The 11,709-nt window shown below is 36.8% G+C and overlaps 1 protein-coding gene across 2 annotated transcripts in view; it reads left to right on the top strand.

The window, feature by feature from the left end:
- Positions 1–11,709, top strand: part of LOC125837375 (probable protein phosphatase 2C 10) — a 1,808,044-nt gene that overhangs the window by 1,137,048 nt on the left and 659,287 nt on the right. The gene's annotated exons all lie outside the window — the stretch shown is intronic.

The following is an 11,709-nucleotide window of genomic DNA, read 5'->3' as shown; positions in this document are numbered from 1 at the left end:
TACATGAAAATTCATGGTATAAGTAATACAAAGAAATTTAATGCATGCATTAGCATAGTTAAAGATCCAAATGCCCTTCAGAACTTTTTTTACATCTTTTCCACCATATATTTTTAATACACCAAATCAAACAATCCATAAAAATCATTTTTACATCATTAATGAAAGCATAACTAATACAAGCATTATTAATACACTCTATCTAGCATTATTCTTATGCATTCCTAATGATATATGGTTCAATTTTGCCCTTCTTCGTCAACTCCATCCATCTTAGTCAAAATGGCATATGCTAACTTACCACACTAATCCTTTTTCTATTACTATCCAAAGTCACCACACCTTCATCATATATTTTATTAGGCATAAAACTCAAAAAATAAAAAATAAATTAAATCTAATCAAATTATTCCTATTAACCCGATGCCTTGAATTTGTCATGGTATTTATCTTTTTTTTTCTTGCTAAGTTTAAAGTTGAATTCTTTTGGGTTAGGCTATCAAGATTTTCTTCATGAATTTTCTGTCTCAATGTGAATAATTAACTTATTTTTAATCTAGTAGAGAAAGATTGATTAGTCAAATAATTAAATTGATTATCGTGAGGTATTGATATTAAATTGTGTAGGAAGAGACAAACAGTCATCAAAATTCAAGTTCGTTGCATTTTGCACACCTAGCATATGTCTACTTTTGTGATTCGTACCATATCCTATATTTTTTATGATTCACATCCTAACCTTTTCAAGTTTTTGTAAAACAATGAAAATACTACTTTTTCCAAAATGTTCACAGGGGGGGAAATTGAATGTACAAATAATAAAGAAAGAAATGACACAATATTAAGAAAAAACTAAATAAGAAAGAGAGAATTTTCAAAAATTAGAAGCTACACTTAATTGCCTTATTGTCTTCACAACCGCCTCACTAAATAATTTCAACTAGGCTCTTCATTTTTCTATACTGGAAAGTAATAATGTAAGAAAGACAACATAAATCAATTGATTAAAATGGAGGAGGAGACTGCAAAAATCATGGCTTAGAGTTTGAATTTCGATAAATTAAAAAAATGATATCTTCTCTCTCAATCAAAATTAAACCAAATCAGGCTTATGTCCACGCCGACCACTAAGCCATCGTTTGTGACTTAAGCAAACTTCTTTATTGCGTCCGTGTAATGACTCGAAAGGTTATTTTTTTTGGAAATTTTCATAAAATTACTAATTTATCCACGATGGTTACCCAAAGGCATATCTGATCGGTTAGTGAGGTTGGTTCCAAGTTTTGAGTTTTTAAAGGCTTAAGGTGTAAAAGTAATTTTCGGTAACAATCGGAGTTTCAAGTCTCACTATAGAATTTCATCAGTTCCATTACTCCAGAGTATGAAATTTGGTCTAGGAGAGTTGTTGGTTTCATATTCGGAAATGTTTCGTGGATTTGAGGTCTTAAGTTAGAAGTTTGGGTGATTTTGGTCTTTGGGTTGACTTTAGTCAACATTCAAAGTTTTGATATTCGGATCGGAATTTCGATGGTTCCATTAGATTCGAGGATAATTTAAGGCTTAGGAGTGGTCTTGGTTGAATTTTCAGAGTTTTCAAGCTTAGTGTGGTTGTTTTAGGCGTTATGTTAGTTTATTGTGCCTTTTATGGGTTTCGGGTCAAGGAGACCTCAAATTCATGATTCACTTAATCCATTGAGTCTGGAACGTCGAGTTTAGTTGGGTAGCATGTTTAATTTGTGTATACAGGGTTCTAAACGAATCCCGAGGGTTCTTTTAGAGATTTGTGTGTTGGCTGATTTCCTGATATCTATTGTCTATTGTGCCTCACGTTAGAGAAGACATGATCGCGTTCGTGAAGGGTCGAGTTTTCCAACCCTTGGGTTTGCCAAGGTCTGCCCGTTTTCGTGACTTTCACATTCGTGATAGACCCATCGCATTCATGAAGAATCATATTTATTCGGGGGTCGCGTTCGCGACCTGGGATTGCATTTGCGAACCTGAGTTCATGTTCGCAAGACCCTTGGCAGTGTGTATTTTCAAAATGTCAGGTTTTGTTCCCCTTTTCTCTTTTTTTGAACCCTAGAAGCTCGACTTAGGTGATTTCAAAGAGGATTTTCAAGAAACTTTGATTGGGTAAGGGATTTCACCCCCCCCCCCCCTATGTGCCTTGATTATGTAAAGATTTTTCCACCTAATTATTGGTTTAGGTTTGAACCTTGGGGGATTTCTCAAGAACTTGAGTTTTAGGGGAAATGGGGGTTTGAAAATGATTTATACTCCGTTTTCAAAATGGTTTCATCGGTGACTTTTAAATTCTTTGGGTAATGCTTTCATGTATAAATTTTCAAATTTAACCTTCATTTTCAGATAAGATTTTTGGGTCGATTTGGACCCATTTTGAAAAATGCTTGATATGGGTGTTGATAGTTTTGAAATTTTATTATGATTACATATTTGATTAGATTGCATTGATTTGGATATCGTTCGGAAGGGAAAAGTCCAGGTGTCAGAGTGATTGTGTGATTTTATTAAGGCAAATAGACCTCTAGGCCTTTGTTAAGCTTGTAGAATCTTGTATTTCCTTGTCTATGTATTGGGAGTAACAGAAACTGGTGATGGGTTGAATTGTTCACATTAATTGATCTCAATGATAACAAAAGGGGATAATGAAAAAGGTAACCTGATAGTAATTTGATGTGTGATGTTGTGAATGATTTGAGTGGTAATATTGAGATGTTATTGATGAAATACTATGATTGAGTGGTTATGAATTGTGAATTGATACGAAAGTTGGAATCTTCTCATTATTGTGTGAACATGCCTATTTGGATTGGTTCTGAAACACTGTGATGAGATCTATTGTGATGATGTCAATGGAATATGGATCTGGCGAGTGATGATTATGCCGATGGGAAATATTTCTGGCGATGTCGATGAAAAATAGTTCCGGCGAGTGATGATTATGCCAATGGAAAATGGTTTCGGCGGATACATGGACCTTGTGTGTTCCAATGGGTTCCGATCTGAATCTCAGTCGATGTGTATCGTAGGACATACATGCATCACTTTACATGACATTTCATTGCATTGCATATCACCTATATCGTTAAACATATGAGTGTTGTTGTGAAACTTGTGATTCATAGATTGAGTATTTTGTGTTATCGACTTGTAATCGTAAAAGTGCTGTTATTGTGCTATATACTATATGAACTTATCACGGTCCAAGGTACACCCTTGACGTGATATGGCGTATAGGATCCCGAGAGGACCTACACAAGCCACTTAGCATACATCATACAAGATAATAGAATTTAAAGAGTTCAAAAGACAGTTTTATATCAAAGAGTTTGTCAAAAACGTATCGGGAGTCTAACATAGTCTCTAAGCCATCCATTATATCAAAGAGTGATTGGAACGTAACTCATACATCACATAAAACATTTGAGAATGAAGACATAAAGAAATAAAGAGTTTGGTCCTCGAAACATGAGGACTCACCAATCTTCAATAGCTACAAAGTACCAACTAGTCACGAGTACAGGAGGTAGGAGCGTTGGACCATACATTTGGGAAAAACAATGTTGGCAAGAGGATGTGTTAATAAAAATAATGTACCAAGTATGATGGCAATGCATAAAAGTTATGAAATCATGCTAAAAAGGACTTTACATGACATGCAATGACCAATGCTAAACCATAAGATAAAAAGGGTTAGAAAACATAAATCGTGATCATGGCAAATGCAAGTTAAATCATATTCAAAACACATGTGAGATACTTCTAGAAGTAACCTTAGTTCATTATTGTGGGAGGTAGACATTAACCGACATATAGACCATGTGAGCTATAACATGAAATCCAGTGTCTATCCCACACCAAAAAAGGATGTCCTTACTTGCCAAGGTAAGAACCATAAACTTCTAGCTAATGTCTATCTAAGACAAACCTATGGTGGCATATAGTTATGGGATATGAAGATTGCTACTAGAAACCCGACCTCTACTACGGGGGATCTTCCATCTCAATATCCACTCCGTGCTAAGCATAAATCCCACGGAATAGTTATAAATCTTAACTTGTCTTACTATCCATGGAAGGCACATCAAGTGGCCAATCCAAGCTAGAATTTATTAGAATAGCTCCTAGTTCTTGATTCAAAGATTAGTTGAGAAAACATTTCAACTCGATGAATCCTTTATGTGAGAATATCCTTTCACAACAACAAGAACATTGATACTTCACTCTCAAAGCACCCTTAATTCGTTTTCATCAATTTCATAAGAAACATGCATCTCTTCATAAATTCATCTTTCATAGTTCAAAACCCACATTTTATCATCATAGTCTAGACAACATGGGTTAGGCATGGGTTCATGGGGATTTAACTTAAAAACATGCAATTACTTCAATTCATGCATAAAAAGACATAAATTAATCAATTGGATCAACATTGAAAGGAACCCGTGACAATTGAATAAAAACCCTAATTTGATTGGGGAATCTAAATTTACAAAATTGGAGATTTTAGGAACCCTATGGAGGAAATATCTTCATAGGTGAAGACTATCATACCTTGATGTAAAATGCCCTTAAGAAAATGGTGAATTGGATACGTGATCTTGAAACCGTAGGTTTCTTCTTCTTCCTTAGAGAGAGAAATATTTGAGTGGATGAACATGATCAATTTTTAGGAATTTAGGAGAGTGAATTCAATTGGGAAATTTGGAGGGAAAAATGTTTATATAGGGCCTAGGGTAGAGGATAAAATGACATACTATTGGGTTAGAATAATTAGGGAAAGACCTAAAAGCCCTTCTTTAATTAACTGCCAGACCCCATACGGTTAGACCTATGATATGTAGGTCCAACTATGGACCGTCCTGGTCAATCGTTGGTGGGGTTCAGAGACTACACTTTTGGACCCCCAATGACGGGACCCATGTATGGTCCATTTGTCCACTTACAGACTGTACATCCCAATCGTGAGTCCTAACTTTTACCCTTAAAATTTAACTAAGTTTGGCACTCACCTACGAGACCTACCTACGACTTGTACATTGAACAACAAACCATCCTAGTGAACTGTAATAAGGTACTAGGACTTGACATTCTAAATCATTTAAGCTTGCCACCGATGGTTCCCATCTACGGTTTGTGGTTCGACCTACGGACCGTCGGTTGTTCCATTGGTACTAGCACCGATTTCTTGAAAACTACAATGTTTTCCTTCTTTTCAAATTCGAGGTGTTAAAATATCTCCCCCTTGGGAATATTCATCCTCGAATGGAACTAAAGACATCATAAGGAGGGTAGGAACTACATCTAACAACTCAACATGAACGCAATCACATAAATACACATATCCGAGGAGGAAACATCAACTCCAAGCTAAAACATGTTCAAAACATCATTTCATAAGGTCTATATGCAACTCATACTCAAATGCACATAAACATGAAAAAATCAATCAAGTTAACTCATTTTCTCAAAATTTAGGCTTTTCATGAACATGCATAAATGAGGAATCATGGGAACATCTAAGACACATGAAACCAAAAGAGTAAACCATGAGGAACTAAATACCTCAAGCTATATTAGGAAAGGAGGGAAAGAGATGATGATAACGAGATATCACATAGGTCTCGGCTTCCCAAGTATCACCCTCAACTAATCTTCAAAGAACTTTTACGGAAGCAACTTCTTTATTTCTCAACTTTCGAACTTACCGATCGAAAATCTTGACCGAAACTTCTTCATAAGAAATACTGTCCTTTAAACCAAGACTTTCCAATGGTACTATAGATGTCGGATCACCAACATATTTCTTCAACAAGGAGGCATGAAAAATGGATGCACCGATGCCAAGTCATTAGGCAAATCAAGTTCATAAGCAACTTTATCAATACGCCTCAATATCTAATATGGGCCCACATAACTGGGGCTAAGTTTCTCTTTCTTTTTAAATCTCATTACACCCTTCATGGGTGAAATCTTCAAATAGACCCAATCATTCACATCAAGCCCAAGATCTCTTCTTCTAACATCGACATAGAACTTCTGTCGACTTTGAGCCATTTTCAACTTTTCTCTAATAAGACAAACTTTCTTCATAGCTTCATGTACTGATTCGGGACCTATCCAAGCAACTTCACCCACTGAAAATCAACCTATAGAAGATTTACACCTCCTACCGTATAAAGCCTCATATGGAGCCAATACTTGAGTGATAGCTATTATTATTCCCGAACTCAATCAATGGCAAATAGTCATCCCAGTTACCCTTGAAGTTAATTACACAAGCTCTCAACATATCCTCCAAAGTTTAAATAGTATGTTCTACTTGCCCTTTAGTTTGAGGATGAAAGGATGTACTAAGCTTAACATGAGTACCAAGCCCTTTTTGGAAAGATTTCCAAAATTAAGAAGTGAATTGGGTACCACGATTGGAGATAATGGATAAGGACCCTCCATGCAACCAGACCATTTCTCTCAAGTACAACTTAGCATAGTCCTTCGCCGAATAACAAACCTTGACAGAATAAAATGGGTTGATTTCGTCATTCGATCCACAATAACCCAAATCGAGTCATATTGTCACCGGGTACGGGGTAAACCCACAACAAAGTCCATATTCATATCTTCCCACTTCCAAGTAGGGATATTAATATCTTGGGACAAACCTCCCGACTTTTAATGCTCAACTTTACCTTGTTTATAATTAGGACACTTAGCCACAAATTTTGCAATATCCTTCTTCATCCCATTCCACCAATAGACCTCTCGCAAGTCATGGTACATCTTGGTGGTTCTGAGGTGAATGGAATATCGAGAACTATGGGCTTCTAATAAGATCTACTCTCTCAAGTCGTCTACATTCAGAACACACAACAACCTTGATATCGAAGCATTTCATCTCCCCTTGGGAGAAAGCCTCAAGTGACTTCTTGAGCACCGCTTCCCTCAACTGAATCAAGATTAGGTCAAGACCTTGATTGGCCTTCACATCTGACATAAAGGACTATTTAGAACCATGGTGAACCATAACACCACCTTTGGTAAAGTCAACCAACCAAACATCCAAACGAGCCAATCTATGAACATCACGAACCATCTCCTTCTTATCTTCCTCAACATGGGGCAACACTGCCCATTTATAATCGACTAAGAGCATCCACCACCACATTCATTTGTCGGGGTGATAGAGAACACTCATGTTATAATCCATTAGTAACTCAAATCACCTTGTTCGGCGATGATTTAGATTTTTCTTTTTAAATACATATTGTAAAAAATTGTGGTCGGTAAAGACATCAACATGAACACCATATAAGTAATGCCTCTAAATCTTTATAGCAAACAATCGCCGCTAGTTCTAAGTCATGGGTAGGATAGTTCTTTTCATGAATCTTAAGCTGCCTTGAAGCATAGGCAATGAATTTTCCATTTTGCATAAGGAAACATCCTAACCCAATTCTTGAAGCATAACAATAAACAACAAACCCATCGGTTCCTTCCGGTAATGTCAACACCGGAGCGGAAGCATGTCTATCTTTCAATTCCTGAAAACTCTTTTCACAAGCTTCCAACCATAAGAATTTGACTTTCTTTTGAGTCATTGCCATCAATGGAGAGGCAATCGAAGAAAACCCTTCAACAAACCTTTTATAATAAACAGCTAAACCCAAAAAACTTCGAATATCCGAAGGGGATACATGTCTAGGTGATATACCATGCGTTTACAGTATTTTCGATGCATTTCACTTAGAGTTTGTGTGTGGCTCTAGCTATTTTGTTATTAGAAATAATGTTTTTATGAACTCTTTTATAGGAAATTTGTTTGGAAGCGGTTGAGAGAAAACTAGATTGAAGTTGGCAGCAATAGCAACCAACAGAACCAACCACGGACCGCAGGTCCAGTGACGGCCCGCAGATGGTGCATCTTAGGTAGAAGATCAGGAAAATCTGACCAAGTGTGGTACTACAAAGCTAACGACGGACCATAGGTTGATTGACGACCCGTCCTGCACATCCGTCGTTTGGGATCAGAGAGTTGAATAATCTAGTACCTGATTTATTTTTCCAAGTGTTGGTCCACGGAGGTAGACCATAGACCGTAGGTTGAACCACGGTCCGTAGGTCAAGTCGTCAGTTGAAACTGCGTCCTAGACTAATTTTCCTTATTTTGTTTCCTAGTTGGTTTAAGTTTTGTTTTCTATAAATATTAGTTGTTATTCCCGTTTTTGGGGGTTAGACATTATATATACTTTTAGTTTTTGGTCTTTTGAAATTATTTTTTGCAAACACTTAGCAATTTAATTTCTGAAAGTCGGTTTATGCAAATTTCACTTTGAATTTCAATTCAAGATTTTGGTATTCATCTATTCTCATTGTAAGTTCATGAATTCTTTTAACCTAATTATGAATTGTGAACTCTCAAGCATGAGTAGCTAAATCCACAACTAGGGTTGTAGAAACCATGAGCAATTAACAAAGTATGAGTAATAATTAAGTAATTCTTGAATAGTGTTTATGCATTTATTGTTAATCCTTTCGTTTAGAAGTCTTTTTAACGGTTGCAAACGTTAGAACTCGCCTTGTTCCTACTTGCCTTACCAAGGGGTAACGAATGAGAAAATGATTAAACAACAGAGATTTAGTTAAGGATTTGTTGCTATCTAATAGTCTGCTATCAATTGAAGTGAGGGTGAAAACTAAACTAAATTGATATGATGACTAATCTTGGGTGAAGGTAAGGGTAAGTAATGCACACACCCGTAGACTTACCAAGTTGCGAGGTGAAAGTTCTTGCTAGGATTACCAATCACGTAGGAATACATAACTTATCATCCTTGTGTGTCAAACACTAGGAAATGATTATTATTATTAGGATTACTGCGTTAAAAGATTGTGGGGAACACATATACCCTAGTTTCCTTCATATATTGATATCTCAAATTGTGAATCTTGCTTGCTTGTTACTTGTTGATTCAAATCAACAATCTGTTACTTGTTTACAAAAACTCCCTTGTTTACTTTTCTCGAAAATAGTTTGACTAAGCGGATATAATTGTGAGTGAGTTTATGTCTGAACCATATTCCTCGCGGTATCGACCCCAACCTACAAGTTGGGTTCTCTATTTGACAACGATCGCGTATGCTTCTTTAAGAGAGGTGTAATTTGAGCATATCAAATTTTGGCGCCACTGCCGGGGAGTACGGCTTTTAGATTAAACTAACTACATTGTTGAAATTTAGTCAAGTATTTCCTGATTTTATGTTTTTGTTTTTGTTTTCTACAAGTTTCTATTCTAGTGTATGCCAAGTACACGGAGTTGAGGCGAACCCTTAACCCCCTACGATCCTGAATTGTGAAGAACTCTGAGGAAAATGAGTAATCAAGGGGTACAGAACAATCCAATTGGAGAGGGTCTAAGAGATGGAGTTGAAATGCAGCCTCCAGAGGTTGTTAATGTGCCCGCTCAAGTTCATGGTGGTAATCTAATCAGAAATGCAGAAAGGGTGCAGAATCTGCGAACACCAAGGTTTCCTGATCACTACAGGGTTGACTATGATGCTGTTAGATCATATGGGCAAATTGTTCTCCCTCCTCTACCTCCGGGACATACATTTGTGGTGACCAAAAGTCTTATATAGATGCTTACGGCAAGAGGGTTGCTTGCTGGGTTGGCTTTGGAAGTGTCACGACCCAAGGCTAGCCCCTAGATGTGACACAACGTACTTGACCCTGAAGGGGTCTCATACAGGCCTCATAGCATTTCATTGCATTCGATAATAGAAATCGTACAGAATTAAAACTTTATTTAAAATCATACAATCAAAATTACTCATTTAAAACTCTTTGAAAACACAGCGGAAGTCTATTGTCTCAATATGGCCATCTAAAAACAACATCTGAAACATAAGTAGGGACACGACCCTTTACAATCGAAAAGTCTAACAATAGTCTTTTACATGAAAGAAAATGAAACTTCTAAACACTTGTCCTCGATCTATGAGGACATACCACTTAGTCTTGGAGAATCTCAAATCCAAGTCCTTGATCTAGAGAGAAGTAACTCACTTGCCGAAACCTACACTTGCAGTAAAACATGAAGAAGAATGGGTTAGCACAATTGAGTACTAAGTATGATAGCCATGCAAAAACATGCTTAAAACATACATTTTGTTTGAAAGTCACACTTGTATTCCATTTTGATAAAACTTCATGAACATAAGTATAAGAGGCATAATATTCAAACATAACCAACATACAAGTCATTTAACCACATTAGAACATAATCAACATGTAACCCTTTACCTGCACATTTAGCCTTCCCCTCAAGTAACCCTCAACCTATACTTTGTGCAATGTATGGATAGCGTCCATACCACCATCCACACTAAAGTACCACCTTAAGGTCACCAAAAGTGAACTTACCATTCAACCTTTCCATCTTCACACAATGCTCATAAATAAGAGACAAACTTTTCATAAGTCAAATCATCACATAAGGACCATCACATAGGACAACCTTAAGTCATACTTGTGCAATGTGCAAGTAGCATCCCATACTACTACTCACACTAAGTACTCCTTTGAAGTCACCATAAGCAAGACACATTCATATACAATAAGTCATGGCAAGGAAGTAACTCATGATACAATCCAAGTATAGTATGCATCTTTACATTTAAGCATATAAGAGTCAACATTCTTCATTAGCTTCATTTAGGACACATTCATACATTAGCCATTAAGACTTAGAGAACTCACTATGATCCTCTCAAAGCCTACTCATGCAATGCATGGATGGCATCCCATACTACCACCCACACTTCATAGAACTCATTAAGAAACCATAATGCACATCTCACGTGATGGGAATAGACATTAACCAACATAGACCATGAGAGCTAATTCATGGAATCTAGTGTCATGTAACCCTACACCGAAGAAAGGTGTTCCACTTGCCTAAGGTAGAACTAAGTGTGTTTTACCTATGTGGGCACATAGTTATAGGATAAGAAAGATGTTCATTGGACTCTAAACTAACATTGGGAGAGTCACCATCTTACCATATCCACTCGGTGCTTAGCCTCTATTCCCATAGAGTAGTTCATTCACATTACATTGTTGTACTTGAGAGGGCCACCAACATTAGGCCTACCGACCCAAGGTACATTACACAAGAAAGGGCCACCACCATTAGGTCTACCGATTCAAGGTACATTAGGGATAGCTCATTGACTTTCCAAGAAAGGGCACCAACATTAGGTCTACCGATACAAGGTTCATCATTTCACACATGAAAGGGCCACCAACATTAGGTTTACCGCTTCAAGGTTTTAACATTTCATTAGTTCCTAGACTCCTCATGGAGGGCCACCACCATTAGGCTATAGATCCAATGTTTAGCCTAGAATACTTCATCATTCATTCATTCATGAAAGACTACCAACATTAGGTCTACCAATTCAAGACATTAAGACACTAAGTCAAGATACATTCATTATACAAGAAAGGATGCCTAAGCCTACCAATTCAAGATATCACAATCACCTTTTACATTCATTTATACAAAAATAGGATGCATAAGACTACCAATTCAAGATATACAATTCTTAGAAGAAAACCCTTCATATTCCATCATCATCATTCATGTGTGTTAATTGAGAATATGCTTTCAATCGATAACACAATTACAT

Source organism: Solanum verrucosum, unplaced genomic scaffold (assembly GCF_900185275.1).
Source record: "Solanum verrucosum unplaced genomic scaffold, falcon-dt-bn FXZP01000147.1, whole genome shotgun sequence".
Classification (NCBI taxonomy): domain Eukaryota; kingdom Viridiplantae; phylum Streptophyta; class Magnoliopsida; order Solanales; family Solanaceae; genus Solanum; species Solanum verrucosum.
This window is presented reverse-complemented; position numbering and strand designations above follow the sequence as displayed.